We start from the raw sequence: 20,102 nt of genomic DNA on the forward strand, positions 1-20,102 counted from the left end.
AATCTGGATCTTGGTGAAACTCTCCAATAAATGGTTCATCATGTTTGTGAACGACGGCTTCCTCTGCGAAGTCGGTGAAATCTACTACAAGGCCAACTCCTGCTACATCTTCTGCTGCACTTAAGTTACTGGATGTGATTGGTTGTAGTGGGTCTTCCAGCTCAGAACTCCCCTGAACTCGGCCTCTCGGGTTGAGTCTGGTAACAGTAACCCATGGATCATCTCTGTTCCTTACCCGGGGGTTCTTGATATAACAAACCTGTAACATTTTAAAAAATTTAAGTACGATACCAAATTTTGTAACTTCGTGTAAACCCACTCAAATATAGATGAGTCCAAACATCCCACTCTTTAATAACTTTTCTATTTTTACAATTAGAGCAAGGACATCTTAACTTACTTGTTTCTGCTTTCGGTTGTCGGCGAGCTACCCTCATGAACTCAAATATACCTTGATTGTATTCTTCCGTAAGCAATCTCGTGTCTGGATCCAAATGAGGTCGATCGATCCAAGAACGAAAATAATTTGAAGAAAACATGTTTTTTTGGAATCAAATTCGTAATAGTAGGAGAGAAGAAGAAGAAATGGAGTGAACGAAGAGGAAGAGGGGTGGCTGTATTTATAGATGAAATCTTCCCGGCATACTGAGGAAATTCCGAGGAAATTCCGAGGGAAACCGACATTTCCTCGAAATTTCCTCGGAATTTTTAAAATCCCTCAACGGCTCTCCCAGCGGCTCTCTAACGGCTACAAGATGTCGTCGAAATATTAGAAATATCCGTCGGTTTTTTCCGACGAACAAGGTTTCCTCGGTATTGCCTCGAAAAATACCGAGGAAGTTGGTCCTCCTCGAAATTTCCTCAAAAAATAGTGAGGAAATTTCGAGGAAACCACATTTCTTGGTTTCCTCGGAATTTCCTCGATTTTTGGTCAGAAATTTCCGAGGAACTCATTTTCCCTCGGTATTTTCCTCAGAATCAGCGTGTTTTCTTGTAGTGTTCTCGGAAGCGACCTTGATCAAATGGAGACACCGAGGCCGTGAATGACTCCCGAGCACAGCCTCGCCATTTGATGCCCTTGAGAACCAAGGGACATTAACCTATGAGTAAGAAGTTTCCCCCGGTGTCAATGGAGAGAGACCTTAACAATGAAGCGTCGAGACATTCCCAACAAAGCCATGACCAATGTCAGGAAAGTTGAATAGAAGCCGTGAAGACAATAACCGAAGTGATGTGTCCGAATGAGTTATCCACAAGAAGCCATAGACGACAACCTGCTACAAACAACACGATCATTCACACGAGCTAGAGCTGGGAACAGAGCACCATCACCGCCTGCGTACATCTGCCCACAACCCGTCTCCGGTCTGAAGAAGCACCAGAGCTCACTTGACAAAGGATGAATAGGTCCAGAAACACTCCGACGCCGGAGAGACCCAAAAGACTAACCCCTAATGTCGAAGAAACCAGTTGGAATCTCGAACACGGAGACTCTAAACAAGCTCCAACCATCATCAACTTCAACGACAAGAATTCCAGGGAATAAATCGAAAGTAAAACCGATCTAATCCACAAACCCTAAAATCCGACCATTCACCGTACAAGCCGCTTCAAAACCTCGCCGTGAAACCACCAGAAGCTGAAACGAAACCGGATCTGGAAACCTTGCGCTTGGCTTCTAACCCGGTCATAACCCCACTGCAGATCCACAAGCATATCGGGAAGGAAGGCGGAGAGACGATGAATAGCAAATAGCAAAGGAGGAGGAGCAAGGGAGGAGGTGGCCCTCCGGCGTCGACACGCGCGCGGACGCGCCACCGGACGCCGGAGACGATCTTCAGATTAGTTTAGTGTTCGAGAGAAGAGAAGAGTCGGGGAGAGAGGAGAGAGAAATATTTTTAAGTTAGTGAGTTAGTGGCATAAAAAACGTATACAGTGCGAGGGAAGTTGCTCATCGCCACTTCCAAATTTAAAAAAAAATGATATAAGATTTCAAAAAACCTAACGTTTGTTAAGCAACATAAATACTCCAGCTTTTTATGAACGTGTTTAACGGCAAAAATTTAGGACCAATACATCAAGCCAAACCCAAATAAGTAAATGCTATTTCCTTCCAATAACGTAAGAAAATATTCACATATCTTAGTCACTAATTTCCTTCCTCTTATTCCTCTTAAAGTGTAAATCATTCCTAAAATCTCTACAAAAAGGAAAGCCAACTTTTTATTTCCCATTTACAGAATCAATACTGAAATCACCATAGGAAGTGTCTACAAAGCTTTGACCAAGGCAATACTCCTAAAAACTGCGTAAGTCTTAAGAAATTCTTTTAGAAGCCAACAACATACAAATCTTAATCCAGCTCTCTAACTGACAATCGGTTTGCTTCAAAGGATCGAAATATAAAAGAAATGGAGAACCCACCTCCTACACCCCCTTCGGAAACTGCAGGTACAACAAATCCTTACTTCTGTTGTATTCTCTAGAAATATTTAATAATCTCCACCACATGATGTCTACGTTATATTGGCCGTGACATATCTACAGAGTAATGCCTTCGTAAAATGTATTATCTATGAGTTAGAATTTTGAGTTATTTTTTTTTGACTAAATATTAATTCAACACCAACAAAATTTCAACACCACCAAAATTTCATGCTTTAGAAGTTAGACTCAATATTTTTTTGTTTAAGGTTAGTTATCCTACGGTTATTTTTACGCAGTTTTGATTCTGTCCACACAGAGCCGTGCTTAGCCCAAATTGAAACAATAATTAGTGGAACGGTGCTGTCGTAACACCGTTTTTTTTTTCTCGACAGAGCTGTCTATAATTTATATATATGGAACTAAATCTTTTTATATGGGCAACATATATAGCAAATATATTTAGCAAAAAAAAAAAACATATATAGCAAATATGTACTACAGATTATGACCATTTTTTCAACAAACTATAGTAGTTTTGTAATATTTAAAAATCTCCAAATATAATACCTTAGGAGAGTTTTCATTTCTAAAATTATAAAGAAACATAACAGTAGAGTTTTTATATGTTTTATATAATTTATACATATGGAAATTATTAATTTATTCATGCAAGGTTTTAAAAAGAAAAAAAGACCACGATAGCGCAAAACCAAGTTTTTGTCACAAAATAGTATTATAAAGAGGAAAATGACCAAAACTTTTTATTGAAGGGTAAATATGTATTTAGGAATGTGTTCAGATTTTTAAAAATAAAAAATAAATATTAAAAATTTTAAAACAAAAAGATGCTATTTTAGTCATTTTATTTTTGAATGATATTTTTGTGACAAAATTTAAAAAGTTCGATTTGAGATAATTGCTCTTTTAAAAAACATTATTATCTTACAAATTAATATAATATATATATATATATATATATGTAAATAAACCAATTTTAAATACTTCTCAGCTTTAAATTCCATAATTCTAACACAAATAATATTTTAAAAAGCAGTACACCCTCCAGTTTGATTTAAAATACGTTGAGTAACTTCATTATGCCTCAAGTTTTTTCAAAAAACAATACAAATAATAGGGACAACATAGAAGACAATATAATTACCTGATGAAGAATACAAAATGTATTGTACTGGGTGCATTAATCTGTGAAAAGATCTCAATAACATCAAATAAGAAAAGACAGAAATATATTAAATTTTATTTCAAACAGTTTATCATTTTAAAACTTGAAACAATCATTTTCTAGACAAATTTATTTTTTAAACACGTTTCCAGATTTTTGATCATTGCTAATTCAAAATGTTCTAATATTATTAAGCTTTTTACAATGGGTTTTGTGGACAGAAGCATTAAACTAAACAAAGTCTAATTGTGTGGCTATTTTTTTGGAATGCAGAAGCTTCGTCTGCAACAACATCTAAAAGGAAACGAGGACGTCCGCTCGGATCACGTACGAAATCAAGAGGTGTGACTCTAACATAAGATATACATTATTTGAAACTACTAATGTTGTATTGGATAGTATTCTAATTATGAATATTTTTCAGTTCGACAAACTTACGATCGACCAGCATTCAAACCAAAATACTATGACTGTAAGTTTATATAGATTCTAATAACATATTTCTAACAATATGTATTCATAAAACTAAGTGGGTTCTAAATCTAAATAAAACAGGTGGATGCGATAAGTGTGACTCATATGGTATGAAAATTTGCTTCAGTATATATAACTTATAAATATCCTCAAATACTAACTGTTTTAAAACATATTAGTGAAACAAAAAAATGCACGTAACATGCGAAAGGCCATCTTGCTATCAAAACGAACTTCAGCACAATCACAAGGTATGCATCATAAATAACAAGTCCATTTGGATAAATACATTTATAATTCTAATACTCAGTGTTTTGTGCATTTATTCAGATGCTACCTCACGGCCGCATGTCTTACGACGCATTCGCACCAGAAAAGAAGGTACGCACTACAAATAATTTTCTAATGAATAAAAAGATATAAAGATATAAAAACCAATATTTATTAACAAATATTAAATTCCGTAAGACTCTAAAATACTAAACACACTGTGTTAGCAATTGCAACACACATTCTAATTCAGATAAGGGCTCTACATCCAAAGTCGAAGAGGACCCAATTGTAGCATGCACAAAATGCGGTGCACTAATTTAGACTTCGGAGAGCACTTGTACGGACTCCAGAACTGGAGAACCAAAATTCACAATTTTCTGTAACCATTGCCAAATAAAGCTTCCACCGATCAAGTAACCCCCAGCTTTATTAGAAGAACTTTTCCAGTATAGAGGGTTTCAAAATACTATCCGAGTCTACAATTATGTACTGGCTTTCACATCCATTATAATGAAAATGGATTATAGTGTAGCGCATACGCCTGGTCCTTACACTATATAAATCCAAGGGCAGACCCACCATAGAGTTGGCTCCCTTATTCCACACCAAGGTCGTCTCCCAGAATATCTCCAGCTCTATATATTTGATACGAACAACGAAGTCAGAAACAGGCTAAACGCAATGGGGCAAACCTCAACGGAAGGTAATCTTGATGAGAGAACCCTAGAGCGCCTCATTGAGATGATTGATGAGAATAATTGTTTAGCTAAGATTTTCTGAAAGGCACGAGACTATTACGAAAACGTCGGGAAAGAGTTAACTATTAGATTGCTGCCAGAAAAAAAGGGAAAAGGAAAGAATACGATCTTCCGAGTACGGATGAGGTTGCAGGCCTTATCGTAGGGGATATGTCATCAACAGTTGGAGAACGCGATATAGTGGTCTAATTCCAATCTGACACTCTGCAGCATATACGTGATGATCTCCCTCTTTTCATGAGCCTCCAATATCCTCTTCTGTTTCCATATGGTGATTATGGTTTTCACCCCTAGATCCCACTACATCATGAAACATGCACTTCAAGAACAAGGCAGTTCCTAACTATACGCCAATTCTACGCTGTGCAGATACATACACGTCTTAACCAAGGGATGACATTGATTAAAGGCGGCCTTCTCCTCCATCAGTATGTTATAGACATTTATACGGCAATTCAAGAAGATTGGCGAAGGTGGGCGAGGAATAATCAAGATGTCTTGAGAGCCGAGCTCTACAGTAATGTACTCGATGCTGTTAGCAAGGGTGACACTGATGCTAAAATTATTGGTCAAAGGTTCATATTGCCGCCAAGTTTCACCGGTGGACCCCGATACTTAGTTGAGAAATACCATGATGCGATGGCTATTTGCAGAGAATATGGGAATCCAGATCTGTTTATCACAATGACGGCCAGTCCTAAATGGAGAGAGATTGAAGAGAACCTTGCGAAATATGCTGGAGACTCTCCTAATGATAGACCAAACATTGAGTGTGTTTCTTTAAGATGAAATTAGACCAGCTACTAAAAGATTTCAAAAAAATAATTTTCTTTAGGCCATACACCGCAGCTCTCCACAGGATAGAGTTTCAAAAAAGAGGGCTCCCATGCATATATATTATTATGAGGGAGACCTCTTTTTTGAAACTCTATCCTGTGGAGAGCTGAGGTGTATGGCCTGAAGAAAGTTCTTTTTTTTAAAATCTTTTAGTAGCTGGTATATTTTCATCTTAAAGATACGACACTCAATGTCCGGTCTATCATTAGGAGAGTCTCCACCATATTTCGCAAGGTGCTCTTTAATCTCTCTCTATTTAGGATTGGCCGTCATTGTGATAAACAGATCTGGATTCCCATATTCTCTGCAAATAGCCATCGCATCATGGTATTTCTCAACTAAGTATCGGGGCCCACTGGTGAAACTTGGCGGAAATATGAACCTTTGACCAATAATTTTAGCATCAGTGTCACATTTGCTAACAGCATCGAGTACATTACTGTTTAGCTCAGCTCTCAAGACATCTTGATTATTCCTTCGCCGATCTTCTTCAATTGTCGTATAAATGTCTATAACATACTGATGGAGGAGTCGACCGCCTTTAATCAATGTCATCCCTTGGTTAAGACGTGTCTGTATCTGAGCAGTGTAGAATTGGCGTACAGTTAGGAATTTCCTTGTTCTCGAAGTGCCTGTCTCAAGATGTAGTGGGATCTCGGGGTGAAAACCATAATCACCATATGGAGACAGAAGAGAATATTGGAGGCTCATGTAAAGAGGGTGATTATCATGTATCTGCTGCAAAGTGTCAGATTGGAATTGGACTACTATATCGCGTTCTCCAACTGTTGATGACATATCCCCTACGATAAGGCCTGCAACCTCATCCGTACTCGGAAGATCGTATTCTTTCCCTTTATATGGCAGCAAACTAATAGTAAACTCTTTCCCGACGCTTTCGTAATAGTCTCGTGCCTTTCGAAAAATCTTAGCTAAACAATTATTCTCATCAATCATCTCAATGAGGCGCTCTAGGGTTCTCTCATCAAGATAACCTTTCGTTGAGGTTTGCCCCATTGCGTTTAGCCTGTTTCTGACTTCGTTGTTCGTATCAAATATATAGAGCTGGAGATATTCTGGGAGATAACTTTGTTGTGGAATAAGGGAGCCAATTCTATGGTGGGTCTGCCCTTAAATCCATATAGTGTAAGGACCAGGCGGATGCAGCTGGCGCAGTTTGAAGTGCATTGTTGTTGTTGTTGCTATGTTCATTGTTATCTTTTTGAAGTTTATATTTCTAGTTTAATTTTTCTTGTTGTCGCAATTGTATTTAATTTAAGCTAATGTATGTTGTTGTAGCTAATCTATTTTTTATTAGTTGTAGTAGATTTATGTATGTTCTTGTAGTTGAAGTGAAGACTGATGTATATTCTTGTTTTTATGGTAATGTAAGTTGTTATGTTGGTTATGTCCAATGTTTTGAAACCTTACCCGGACCCGCGGTTGAATCGGTAAATCCAGTAAGTAAAGATAAATTCGGTTTGGGCTTGTGAAAAAACCAATATTTAAAAACCCAATAAGACCCGCAAAAATTCACTAAAACTCGAAACTCAGTTACCGGTTAAACCAATAAATAGTTTTAACTTATTATTTTATAGTTTTTACTTGAAAAAAATGAAGTGAATGATGATAGAGAGACCAAAAATTAGTTGATTTAGTTTGGTGTTAGTTAATTTTCATTCTCGATAATATATCGATGATGTTTTACTTTTGACTTATTTTAAATCTGAAATTTAATTTTATTATTCATATTAGATATTTAAATATTTTTAAAATACTAAAAATAATATTTTTTTGTTAGATGTAGGGGTGGGCAAAAAACCCAAACCGAACCGAACCGAACCAACCAAACCGAAGTTAAACCGAACCAAACCAAACCGTACTCTTTATGTAATCCAATTGGTTTATGTTTTACTCAACCCGAACGGTTTGGTTTGGTTTGGGTTTAAACCGAACCAAACCGAACCAAACCGATAATCCAATATATATATAGTAAAAATATATATGATATATATATATATATATATATGTATTAACATATTGTAAATTTTAGTTAAAATTTCGTTTTTCATTTTTTCATAACTTCCATATCTTTAAAAAAAATATAAATACAATTCAAATAATACTATTATATATAAAATCATGTAGCATAAGTTTTTATATTCTCACTCTATCATTTATGAGTTGATTAGTTTTTAATAAAAGTATAAAACTAATGCCTTCATATTTTATAACCAATCCGAACTACACCGAACCAAACTAGACCATAATAATGTAAACCGAACTAAATCTAAACCAAACCGAACTGAACCGAACCGAATTAAATCCAAACCGAACCCAAACCAAAGCTACTTTGGTTTTAATTGGTTTGAGTTTTATAAAACCCAAATTACCCAAACCAAACCGAACCCAAACCGAACCCGAAATTAAACCGAAATGCCCACCCCTAGTTAGATGTCAAAACTCTTATCTTATTACAAAAAATATTTAGATTGTCTAAAGTATTATTTTTTATATTTTGAATGTCAAGTGAAGATAAGAATTAAGAATTTTCTAAGTATCTAACTATTATTTTTTGTTTTATAAAACATTTAGAAAATATTTAAATTTAGTTTATATAATCCATGCTATTCCTGCCCTCTTTGATGTTGAGTCCCAAGAAGCGTCTGTAAAGCAAGTTGGCCCAAGATCTCTTTCATCTGCATGCAAGACTCGGGGAGTTGGAAGGCCTTTCTTCTGGATTGATAGGTGAGTCTCTTGCGCTTGGATCCACTCTCTCGCTGAGGTTAACCCTTTTTGCATAACTTCGCTTGCAGATTGGCTCTTGTCTTCGGAGATCAGTCGGTTCCTCGCTGTTCAGATTGACCAGCAGATCCATAAAAGGATAGTTGAGGATATACCTGATGAGGGAAGACAGATGGCGTCTCTAAATTTTACCATGGCTGCTTTGAAAGTTAATACATGAAGCAAAAAGTTTGACATGCATTTTAAATGAATATCAAATTAGTTTCTCCAAAGTTATATATACTATATGATCTTAAAATATGTGTATCATCAATATAAATATTTAAAATAAAATGAGATATCCATTTGGGTTTGGATATTACCTGTTCGGGTTCGGATATCTGTGGATATCAATTTGGGTTTGGATATTATCCGTTCGGATTCGGATATCTAATATCTCCTAATTTAATACCAATTCGGGTATTTTGCTATTTTGGTTCGGGTTTTCGGATCGGATTCGGATGCGGTTTCGGGTATCGGGTAAAGTATCCATCCCTAGTTACTAATGATAAAAAATCTTAAAATGTATGAATTATTATCCAAAATCGTAAATACACAATTTCAAGTGATATCTATTTCAGTTCAATATGTTAAATATGTTAAGACTCAGGAATTCAGATTGAAAATTACGAAACAAAACATGATGATAACGATAATATCCCTTACTTATTAATACATAAGCATTTTTAGAGTCTAACCTTTATTTTGTATTTTATTCACAAGTTTGCCATTGAGGTGTCATTAGCATAGCTCTTCTCAGCTTTCATTTTTAATAACCCTTAAATTACACTATATGCCATTAGTACACATATGACATAATTGGCTTGATAACAAGATAACGCCATATATTTTCTTCAATCGATCAACCAATTTAATAAGATGAGTTTTTATTCTTTTGTAAGATTAGCTCGCTGATGATATGTCGGGTATCTCGCCGGATATCTGAGTTGGGCGACAATTTTAGAGCTTTAAGGTTGGAGAGTAGAGTAATCAAAGTGTGTAATCATCCTTTATTAGATTATCTGATAAATCGAGAATGTGAGATTTGAGTGGAATGTTTTAGGGATGTTTTCGGAGAGATTCGTGTCGGAGATGGTGAGAGAGACGATTTTTTTTTTTCGAGAGGATGTCAAAGAGACAAGAGGTGGAGACAGGGGTGGAAAAGACGGTGAGATCAGTGAGGTTAACGAGACGAGCGAGTGGAGTCATGAGAGGCCGTTGCGGCGGTGGAGGAATGAAGAGACGGCAGAGAAAGAGTGGAGTGAGTCAGGGAGGCGATGTGCGAGGAGTGAGAGCTTCAAAGATTACTACGGCAGATTCGTTCGGTCCTGTCGTTTTGGGTAGTACCTTTGATCGATTGCTCAATGGACATCAGACTTCAAGGTTAATTGTTGTTTTCAGTCTGTGGTTTCTGCTTAAGAAAGTTTGTGGTGATGGAGAAATCAGGCGATGGAGCTAGCCATGGATCGAATAGTAGCAGGGGTATGTGATATCCCGATGTTGATGAACAAACAAGTAAGCCATATGTCCCTCTCGAATCTGTTCTCATCTCTCCCTTTTCGCCTAGATTAGTTTAGCATCCTACACCATTTGATATAGCAAGTCATTCGAGAACGAGGAATCTAGCAACTTATGTGAGGTTGAAGTCTATTTTATGGCTAAAATTGATTGTACTGAATGTTTCTGTGGTTTAAAGCTGAAACTGTTTAGCTTTGCTGATGAGCTGAAAATTTCAAGGTCTCAAAGACATTAAAGAGTTCAATTCCCTGCTTATGTGAGATTGGAGTTTAAGTCCAGTGGCCTTAGTTCTTATCATGAATTGCAAAGACGTGTTATTGTGATCTCAAGGCAAAAAGGAAGACTCTTTTTTATTGTCTTATATAGTGAGTTTGTAAAGCTGAAACTTTTATGCGTTGGCTTGAATTCTTGCTGTCTGAACTGACTAATGTCTTGGCTTGAATTCTCAGCGAGCTTGCTGTCTGAACTCACTAATGTCTTGGCTTGAATTTTCAGCGAGCTTTCGTCTACCTTACTTGCTCTGTTTTTTTCTTCTTTCATGGCAGCTCTGTTTATTTTTCTTCTCCTTCAACACGTTACCACCTAAACATGGTTTTTAAATAAGTATTTTGCATTTTGTTATCCTTTCATATATCAAAATTATCAAATCGAGTTGTCATTACTAAGATGGTTTCTTCCAGCTATACATACACATATGCTATAGAACAAAAGCAAAGTTGTGAGTGATCAGATCATTGTGAATCAGGAGTAAATCACTATCAAAGGATCAATAGTTATATAAACCAGCAGCGATTGTCACATACCATTTTCATCTCACTGATGTTAAGGCTGATCATGTTACTTTTAAAAAAAAACCGAAAATGATGTTCGGTATATAATACTCCCTCCATTTATCAATAAGTGTCGTTGTAGAGAAAAATTTTCGTTGCAAAATAAGTGTCGTTTTAGTATTTCAATGCAGAATTTATTAACTTTATTCTGTATTTTATTTTTCTATTGGTTGAAATGTATGGATAATGATGTTTTTGTATGGAAAATATGCAAAATTTAATGATTTCTTAATCCGTGTGCACAATTCTAAAACGACATTTATTCAGAAACAGAGGGAGTATGACTTTTTGGTAACATACCGTCAATATATGCATTAATTAGTTATGCTTAATTTTACGGAAATATTAAATTGTGTTCAAAGTGAATTTATGTGAGGTGAATACCATTAAGTTGCCATTATTTTCTAGGTATATTCTAAAACAAAACATTGGCATTCATGTGCCCGGCAAATCTCGCTCACATAACAAAGAGGTACATTTATGGTTCAAATACTAAAACGTATCAATCTAAACTAAAAAAAATCTCAAAGTTGAAAAATATTCGGTAGGAATTTGATCATGTATTCCAATTTCTTACACATTAGGTATCCATATCACTAATATTTAGAGGTGTTCAGTCTGATAGAACTAACCAATTAAAACCAAATTAAATCGAAGTAGAAAAAAGTGATTTAGATTTGGTAGTTCAAAAGAAATCGAGCCGATGCTATCTTTAAGAAACATCACCGAAGAAATCGATTAATTAAAAATATTAGTATACTTATATGTAAATTTTTTAATAAAATTAACCTTAAATAATATATACACATTTATTTTTATTAATATGATATTCATAATCAAAACATTGATTTAAATAATTTTTATATTTTAAGCTAAAATGGTTTTTTTTTTTTCATTTTCATCAAATTAAATAAAACATATTTTTGTTTTTATTGATAACTCCCTGTGATAAAAAATAATTATATATAATCCTTTGGTATTATTACTTTCTTATTTTTATTTGAATATTTAAATAAAACATAAAATATTATATTTAAAAGTTAGACTAAGGAATATATATTTATGTTTTAAAAAATCTGATCTCTATTCATATAATCTAATATTTAAAAAATAAATATATTTATGGCTTTTTGGTATAAAACCGAATGAACCAAAAATCGATGATATATAAACGAACCAAACCAAATTATATATAGTTTCAATATGATAGCTAATTTTTATAAATTGAAAAAAAAAAAACTGAGACAGTATTTAATTTTGGAGGCCTGGTTAATATTATAAATCTTTGTCATTAATTCTCAGTGTGGTTAGTACATACTATATGAGCAAATTATGCAATGCACCTTTTTCTAGATCATTTAGTTTAGTATAGTACATTTTATTGTACATAATATTGTAGATGTTATCAATAATGTATTCTGCAAACTATAAATGAATATGTAATGTTTTTTTAGTAACACCAATGAATATGTAATGTACCTTATGTTATTTTATAATAGTTTCACTCCGCGGATAGCGCCGATCTCTATCTAGTAAATTGGTAAAATGTTCGAAACCAATATACAAGTAAATGAATATGTGAAGTCGTGATATGACCACTTTCTTTAACTTAATAATCGTCTGACCATTTACCTTAACTTAATAATCGTCCGTTGTTTTAGGTGAAACAGTTTCCGTACGACATTTGAATCAAGGATAAAACCACGTGAAATTGACATATTGTTTTGTATCACTCAAAACAAAATCCAGAAATTTAACAACCATGCTACTATCGAGACTTTAGATACTGTTGGAACTTTGTATCTGAAAGTTAAATCTTTAATTGATATTTATGAGTGAATTGGTTTAATAGAGATGTATATATTTTTCATTAATCCAATGATTCTAATACAATCAAATTGTGACCACAATTCCTCAAAAGAGGTTTTAACCACAATGTGACATAAGGATGAGAAAACAAGTATCACCTAGAAACATTTATTTGGTTCCTACACTACCATTTCCGTTACATCCAGTCACTTTAACCACATAACTAGACCCTTGGTTACAGAAGACAAGACCAAAGCCGATCCTAGAAAGAGACACATCTAGACATCATTTTGGAGCTAGCAGTGATCACCTAAAATTGGAATGAGATGCTTGGATCTTCTGACACAACGCTGAGTGCGTATTGCCCGACTGCCTCCTTCACACCGGGGCCTAAATCTTCGAACCTTACACCTAAAGGGAAAACATAAGCAGAGTATACAAGGAGACACCATAACCAAGTCTTCCAGTAAAAACACTTTAACACCAAGCTATGGACACCAAGAATAAGAGTTCAGTGCTTGTCCCAATAACCACTACACCCAAGGGCGCTTTACCAGAAGAAGCTTAGCCATTGGTATTTCTTGCTACAAGCCTATGACGCCTGCGGACAAACGGTCCGATTGAAAACACCTAGAGGCCCCGAGGGGTGAAGACTTTGAAACTTCTAGCCATAACTCACCCGGTTTCTCTTGTCAGTTCCATCTGATGGCTCCTTAACATAAGAGTCGTGTCCACATCCAACAGAATCAACGCCGAAAGAGACGCAAAAACCAAAGTAGGTCAAAACCGCCGAGTTTCATTGCCTCCCATCGAGACCAAGCCGCATACTAATACGGAAAGAAAGACGGTTTGCGGTGGTAGAAAATCGGAATCAGGGTTCTGAGTGGGGCTTCAATAGTCGAAGCTCACCAAAGCCCACTAGACACCAATCATCGCACCTCTCCTCCGTCTATCTCACTCCAAAAGAAGGGGGACAATCGAGCTGGTGGAGACATCTACCCTTCTTCACGCGCCATCATCGGAAAGATCTTCACCAAGATCTTGAAAGGACCAAAATTAGATCTAGTCAGATCTACAAACCTAAAAGCCAACTCCCCTATGCTCAGCCTCGCCAAACATCTCGCTGCTGCTCCAAATAGGTTCTCCGACTCCAACCAGCACCACGCCGTTCCGGAGGGCCCAACTTCTTCAAAGCCGCAAGCATATCGATCCGGGCTGGACTGAGAGATAGGAGAGCAACAACAAAACAAAAGACAGGAAGGGAAGAGGGGGAGCCTCCAGCAACGCCGAATGGCGACCGGAGCTAGGGTTACGCTCTTTTTTTTTTTTTTTGGCTCAACAACTACTTCATATTAATCCAAATCGAGTTCATACAACTGGCTTCTCAGCCTCTAAACAAGAATTTAACCACAAAGGCACCATAGAATAAAGCTTAGGGACAAAGGACGTAAACGTAGAAGCCTCCTTCGCTATTCTATCTGCTGAATTATTCCCACTCCTAGGGTAGTATCCTACCGTGATTCCACCATGACGAGACAGAGATGAGAAAATATCCTGAATGATGGGTTCCAGAACAGGCCAGACTGCATCTTCTCCATTTAGCATTCTTGTTAATTGCAGAGAATCTGTTTCAACAAGAACCTGCCTATACCCAAATCCAACCAGTACCTAAACTGCCCATCTGATTGATTCTGCTTCTGCTTCAATCGCTGATCTCACCTCTGTCATCTTTCTCGCCCCTGCCCACAGTAGCGAACCTTGATGATCTCTCAATAACCATCCCGCACCTCCCTGCCTAGACTCCTTGTCCCATGACGCGTCCGTATTACACTTGAAGAACATGGGTTCCGGTGGCTTCCATTTCCTCACCGGTTCAACTACTGTGGGCTGTTTCACCACTTCTTCTTTAGCCTCATTTCTGCTCTTCCATTCCATTACATCCTCCCATACCTTTATCACAGTTGTGGGCACTTGATAATCCTTCCCTCTAAACACAAACTCATTTCTGTTTTTCCACAGTCTCCATAGCATCCCTGGTGCAAAGCCTTCATCTACCTCCTCTTTTGGGTACTCTTTTTTCAGGTTTAAGACCCAAAATAGGTTGGCAAATAAGGACTCAGACCACTCGCCTGCTGGAGGGATGTGAACATTTGCCGTCGCCCACAGTAGTCTCGCATAATGGCATCGGAAGAGTAAGTGATTAATGCTCTCTGCCTCTCCCCCACACCGGGAGCAGCTTCCATCTTTTGCAATATGTCTGTGCGCCATATTCTCTGCAACCGGGAGGGCATTATTAAGACATCTCCACAAGAAATGCTTTATCTTAGGGCTAGTTTCCAACTTCCACACTAGCTGGTAGATAGCATCGAGACTTGGTTGGAGTACTGCTTGATCTTCAGGGCGTGGCGTGATAATGTTGGCTTGGACCCAATAACCGGATTTAACCGTATAATGGCCTGTTTTGGTGAAGTCCCATGTGTAAGTATCCTTACTGAACTTCCCTGCTGGTCGGATCTTAAGGATCTTCTCCTTTGTCTCCTCCGTAAAGATTTGCGCCAGCTTCTCATGGTTCCAGTCCCTGCCATTCTCACAGATCAGTTCACACACTCGCAGATCATCAGGGAGGGGTTGGTGGTACAGGTTTGCTTCCATTCTCATTGAAGTGACCATGGAAGCCGGCGAGCTTCCAAGCCATCTTTCCTGCCAGACCTTAGTGTCTTTGCCATTCCCTATTACCACTCGAGCTCCCTGTTGTATTAGTTTCTGTGCCGCGTGGATGCTACGCCAAGCAAAGGATGGTCGGGAGCCGAGAGCCGCATTTAGCGGGTCCGAGTTTCTGAAGTAGCGGCTCTTGAAGATCCTAGCCATCAATGAGTCTGGATTTTTGATCATCCTCCACAATTGTTTACCTAATAGTGCAAGGTTGTAGGCTTCCAAATCTTTGAATCCCAGTCCTCCAACCGCTTTTGGTTTGCAGAGCTTGTCCCAACTCTTCCAATGCATTCCTCTCGAGTCATGACCGGTACGCCACCAGAAATCCGCCATTAGAGCCATTATCTGCTTGATTGTAGTCTTATTCAGGAGGAAGCAGGCCATTGTGTAGGTAGGCATCGCCATTGCTACCGCTTTAAGAAGGATCTCTTTTCCCCCCGGGGAGAGAAACTTTGCCTGCCAGCCATGTACTCTTTTGTCCAGATTCTCCTGAATGTAACTCAGAATGGAGACCTTTGAGCCCCCAAATGCTTCTGGTAAACCCAAGTAAAGACCATCTCCACCGACAGTATCAATCTTCATCTTCCGCATGATCTCTGTTCTTCGGGATGGTGGGATATGCTTACCGAAATATATGCTGGATTTCTGATAGTTAATTCGTTGTCCCGACGCCATACTATAGGTTTGTAGTATCTGAGATACCTGCTCAAGCTCCTCATCTGAACCCTTACAATATAGCATGCTATCATCGGTAAACAATAAATGAGACACCGGTGGTGCTCTTCGTGCGACCCTCAACCCAGAAATCTGCCTCGCCTGTTCAGCCTTTTTCAACATCTGTACCAACACCTCCGTGCATAGGACAAAGAGGTAAGGGGAGAGTGGATCCCCTTGTCTCAGGCCCCTCGTAGGTGTGATTCTGCCAAAAGGAGAGCCATTAATCAAGACCTGATATCTCACAGAGGTTACACAGCTCATGATGAGCCTCCTCCATTCTTCAGCAAACCCCAACGCCTTCATCGCTTTATCCAGAAAAGTCCATTCCACCCGATCGTAGGCTTTTGAAATATCAGTCTTGATTGCTATAAATTCCGTCGCACACTTATTATCTGAACTCAGGGCATGTAGTAGCTCGTGCGCAATAAGGATGTTATCGGATATGAGCCGGCCTTCTACAAATGCAGCCTGAGTTTCAGAAATAGTGGTAGGCAGGACCTTCTTCAGTCTTCTTGCCAGCAGCTTGGAGACCACCTTATAAGCAACGTTACAGAGGCTTATAGGCCTATAGTCGCACATCTTCTTTGCAGTCAGAGTTTTCGGAATTAGGCAGATGTTGGTGTTATTCATCTCCTCTTCTAGCACTCCTGACCTAAAAAATTCTTGTACCATTGCAGTGACTTCTCCTCCATTTGTGTCCCAGAATTGTTGGAAGAAATATCCATTCATACCATCCGGTCCTGGGCATTTACTTGGATTGATGTCAAAAACCGCCTTCTTCACCTCTTCCATCGACACTGGTTTCATTAGAGAGACATTCTGCGCTGGGGTGATCAGTTCCGGTATATCCTGCCAGTTCACTTGATCCAAGCCGACGTCTTCGGTTGTAAAAAGGAATTTAAAGTATCCCTCCGCCACCGCTCCCATCTCACTGTCTGATTGCCACTCTTTCCCATCCTCATCAATCAGACTTTTTATTCTGTTCTGCGCTCTTCTATTCTTCGTGACGGCATGGAAGAACTTGGTGTTCATATCACCAGAACGCAGCCAGTTTATCCTGCTCTTTAGCATCCAGAACGCTTCTTCATTGTTGTACTCCTGAGACAGTTCTTTCCTGAGAAGATTAAGTTCTTCCTGTTTGAAGTTTTCCTGTCTTGAAGCTTCATCAATCATATAGCTTAGCTCCTGGATCCTCAGTGCAGAATTTGGATTCGCCCTTCTTTTCCACACTGATATATTCTTCCGACAGTCCGCGATTTTGCCCATCAGTCTTCCTTGACCCCCTCCACATGAGTTCCAACCACTGATGACTGTCTCCATAAACCCCTCTCTAGATGCCCATCGATGATCATATTTAAAACCCGGCAGCTTCTTTTTTTGTAGGCCATCCAGTGAGGTAATGATCGGGCTATGATCCGATTGTACTCTCTGCAGGTAGTAGGTTGTTGCTTGAGGGTGCGCTTCTAACCACTCCTGATTTGCTACTGCTCTATCCAACCTACACTGCACCAATTCATTATTTCTTGTACCTGCCCAAGAAAGCGGATTGCCTTTATACCTAATGTCCCACAGGCCCCAGTTCATGAGCAACTGCTTAAACTCCAGGCCTTCCTTATCTGTGCGAATCGCTCCTCCTGACTTCTCAGACTGATCGATGATTTCGTTAAAATCACCTAGTAACATCCAGGCTCCTTTCCTGGTTGCCGCAATTCTTGAGATTCTCTCCCAGACTTCTCCTCTCTTGCTTCTGACTGGATCACCATAGATACAAGAGATAAAGAACTGTTGACCCTGCCACTCCACCTTCATATCAATTATCCTCTTGTTGGCCTGTAGGATCTCAACACTGCACGAATTCTTCCACATAACGGCTAAGCCTCCACTCTTGCCTCGAGCATCCACCGTAGCCAGATCGTGGAACCCCAACTTAGCCATTATAAACTCCATGTACCCCCTCCTGTTCTTGGTCTCACTGAGGAATATTATCTCAGGGAAATACTGACCATGTATTCCCTGTAGATGTCGAACTGTCGGGGTATTCCCCAGCCCCTGACAGTTCCAGCTCATAATCCTCATATGGACCTCAAAGGATTGGTATTACCCATCAACCCTTCTTTCAAAAGTGACCCACTCTCCAATGCTATCCTACGGACAAAATGGATTGGGGTATGTGCTGCCACAAGGGCAGAATGATGCTGTGAAACTCCTACTCCCCGAGCAGATTGACTAGCTTCTCCACCTGACGTGTTATCAGTCTCCATCGCTAAACATCCCAGCCTCTGAAAGACTGAGGGTGAGATTTTCTCTTTCTGCGATGAGCTCCTCCTCGCCTTCTTCGGGTTTCTCTCATCACTGTTATCTTGTCTTCGTCTCTTTGAAGGCTGGGAACCTTCAACCTCTGTGACTGCCCCTGAAGTGAATAAACTTTGTCTCCCCAACCTTTCGAACACTGAGGGGGGGCTTCGACTTCCTTTACTAGACTTTCCATCATTCTTCTCTCCGGATGATGCACCGCTGAGTCGCACTCGAAGGTCCTCTGAGGTAACCTGATTAGCTCTTTTTCCCCTACTGCCTTTAGCCCCCCAATCATCTTCAAATCCTCCCAGTCTGCTGAAAACCAAATCTGAGGCATTGTTGGCAATCGATTTTTCCTTACTTCCCGCACCAACAGAACCACTCTTTGCTCCGCTATATCCTTCAGAGCTTCTTGTATCAACAATAGACTCCTCAGTGCTGCGGGTCTTTTGTGTTCCTATCCCACCAGATTTTGGTTTCCAGATACGTTGAGGAGTTGTAACAACCCTCTTCCCCTTTCTCTTTTCAGCCATCCGAGCATCATTATCTTTGCTTGCGCTTCGACTACCTGAAGGCTGAGGGTTTCTGATAATGACTCCCTTCATACTGGTCTTCTTTAGGCTCTCCTTTGCTTTAGTTTCTTTCTCCCTTAGCTTCTTTCTCAGGCTAGGCTCCTGTTCAGACATCTCCTCCGTTCGAGCCAAACCATCTTTAACAGCAATCTGGTAGGAACATCTATCCTGATCATGAGTGAGTCTTTTGCACCCATAGCAGATCCGGAGTAGTTTTTCATACTCCAACTCCGTTGGATAGGTGACTCCCGATTTGAGTCTTGCTACTCTCCGAAATTGCAGAGGTTCCTCCGTGTTAACTTGAACCAAAGCCCGTACATACTCTACAGAGTTAGAGTTTTTCGCGTGTAGCTCCACTTTCTCCACCTTCCCAAGCGGCCCTAGGAGAGACTCTACCACTGGTTTCTTCAACATGTGGATTGGTAGGCCTCTGACTCTTATCCAGAAGGCTATTGTCTTCAGGTAATCCTCCTGTGGGTTTGGTGTCCACTGGTCCAGCGCAACCATCCACCCATTCACGAACCATGGACCTCTGTTTAGCACAGAATGAAGATCCGCCTCCGAGTTGAAGGTGAACTGAACTCTGTCTTCGCCGACAACCCTACCTTGAGTTCTGTCCTCCATACCCCAGATTGGAGGCATAGCTTTGATTAGCCCGCCCACCTTATGGACAAAAGGGTTTATGGACAAAAGGGGTTACGCTCTCTTTTGTGTTCTCTCTCTCGCGACCTTTTTTTCCGTCTGTTCTGTTTTGAGATGTATATCTATTTATACGAAAGATTCACAGAACTTAATCATAAAATAATAAAGAAATTTGTCACTAAGTTTATTAAGCTTTTGCCTTTTGTTATTAAGTCATTTTAGTTAGGACTGAGCATCATTACTCGATACTCGCCTTACATCATTATTCGAT

General features: G+C 38.9%; 2 long non-coding RNA genes across 2 annotated transcripts; both read left to right on the plus strand.

Moving 5' to 3' along the window:
• Positions 1-4,190: 4,190 nt before the first annotated feature.
• Positions 4,191-5,966, plus strand: LOC108808369 (uncharacterized). Its single transcript, XR_008935362.1, has 3 exons — positions 4,191-4,335; positions 4,415-4,465; positions 4,582-5,966. It is a non-coding gene; the product is annotated as an uncharacterized LOC108808369 (long non-coding RNA).
• A 3,590-nt stretch (positions 5,967-9,556) lies between these two features.
• LOC130496411 (uncharacterized) lies at positions 9,557-10,877 on the plus strand. The gene is made up of 2 exons (XR_008935554.1): positions 9,557-10,251; positions 10,474-10,877. It is a non-coding gene; the product is annotated as an uncharacterized LOC130496411 (long non-coding RNA).
• Positions 10,878-20,102: the final 9,225 nt, after the last annotated feature.

Source organism: Raphanus sativus, chromosome 6, assembly GCF_000801105.2.
Source record: "Raphanus sativus cultivar WK10039 chromosome 6, ASM80110v3, whole genome shotgun sequence".
NCBI lineage: Eukaryota > Viridiplantae > Streptophyta > Magnoliopsida > Brassicales > Brassicaceae > Raphanus > Raphanus sativus.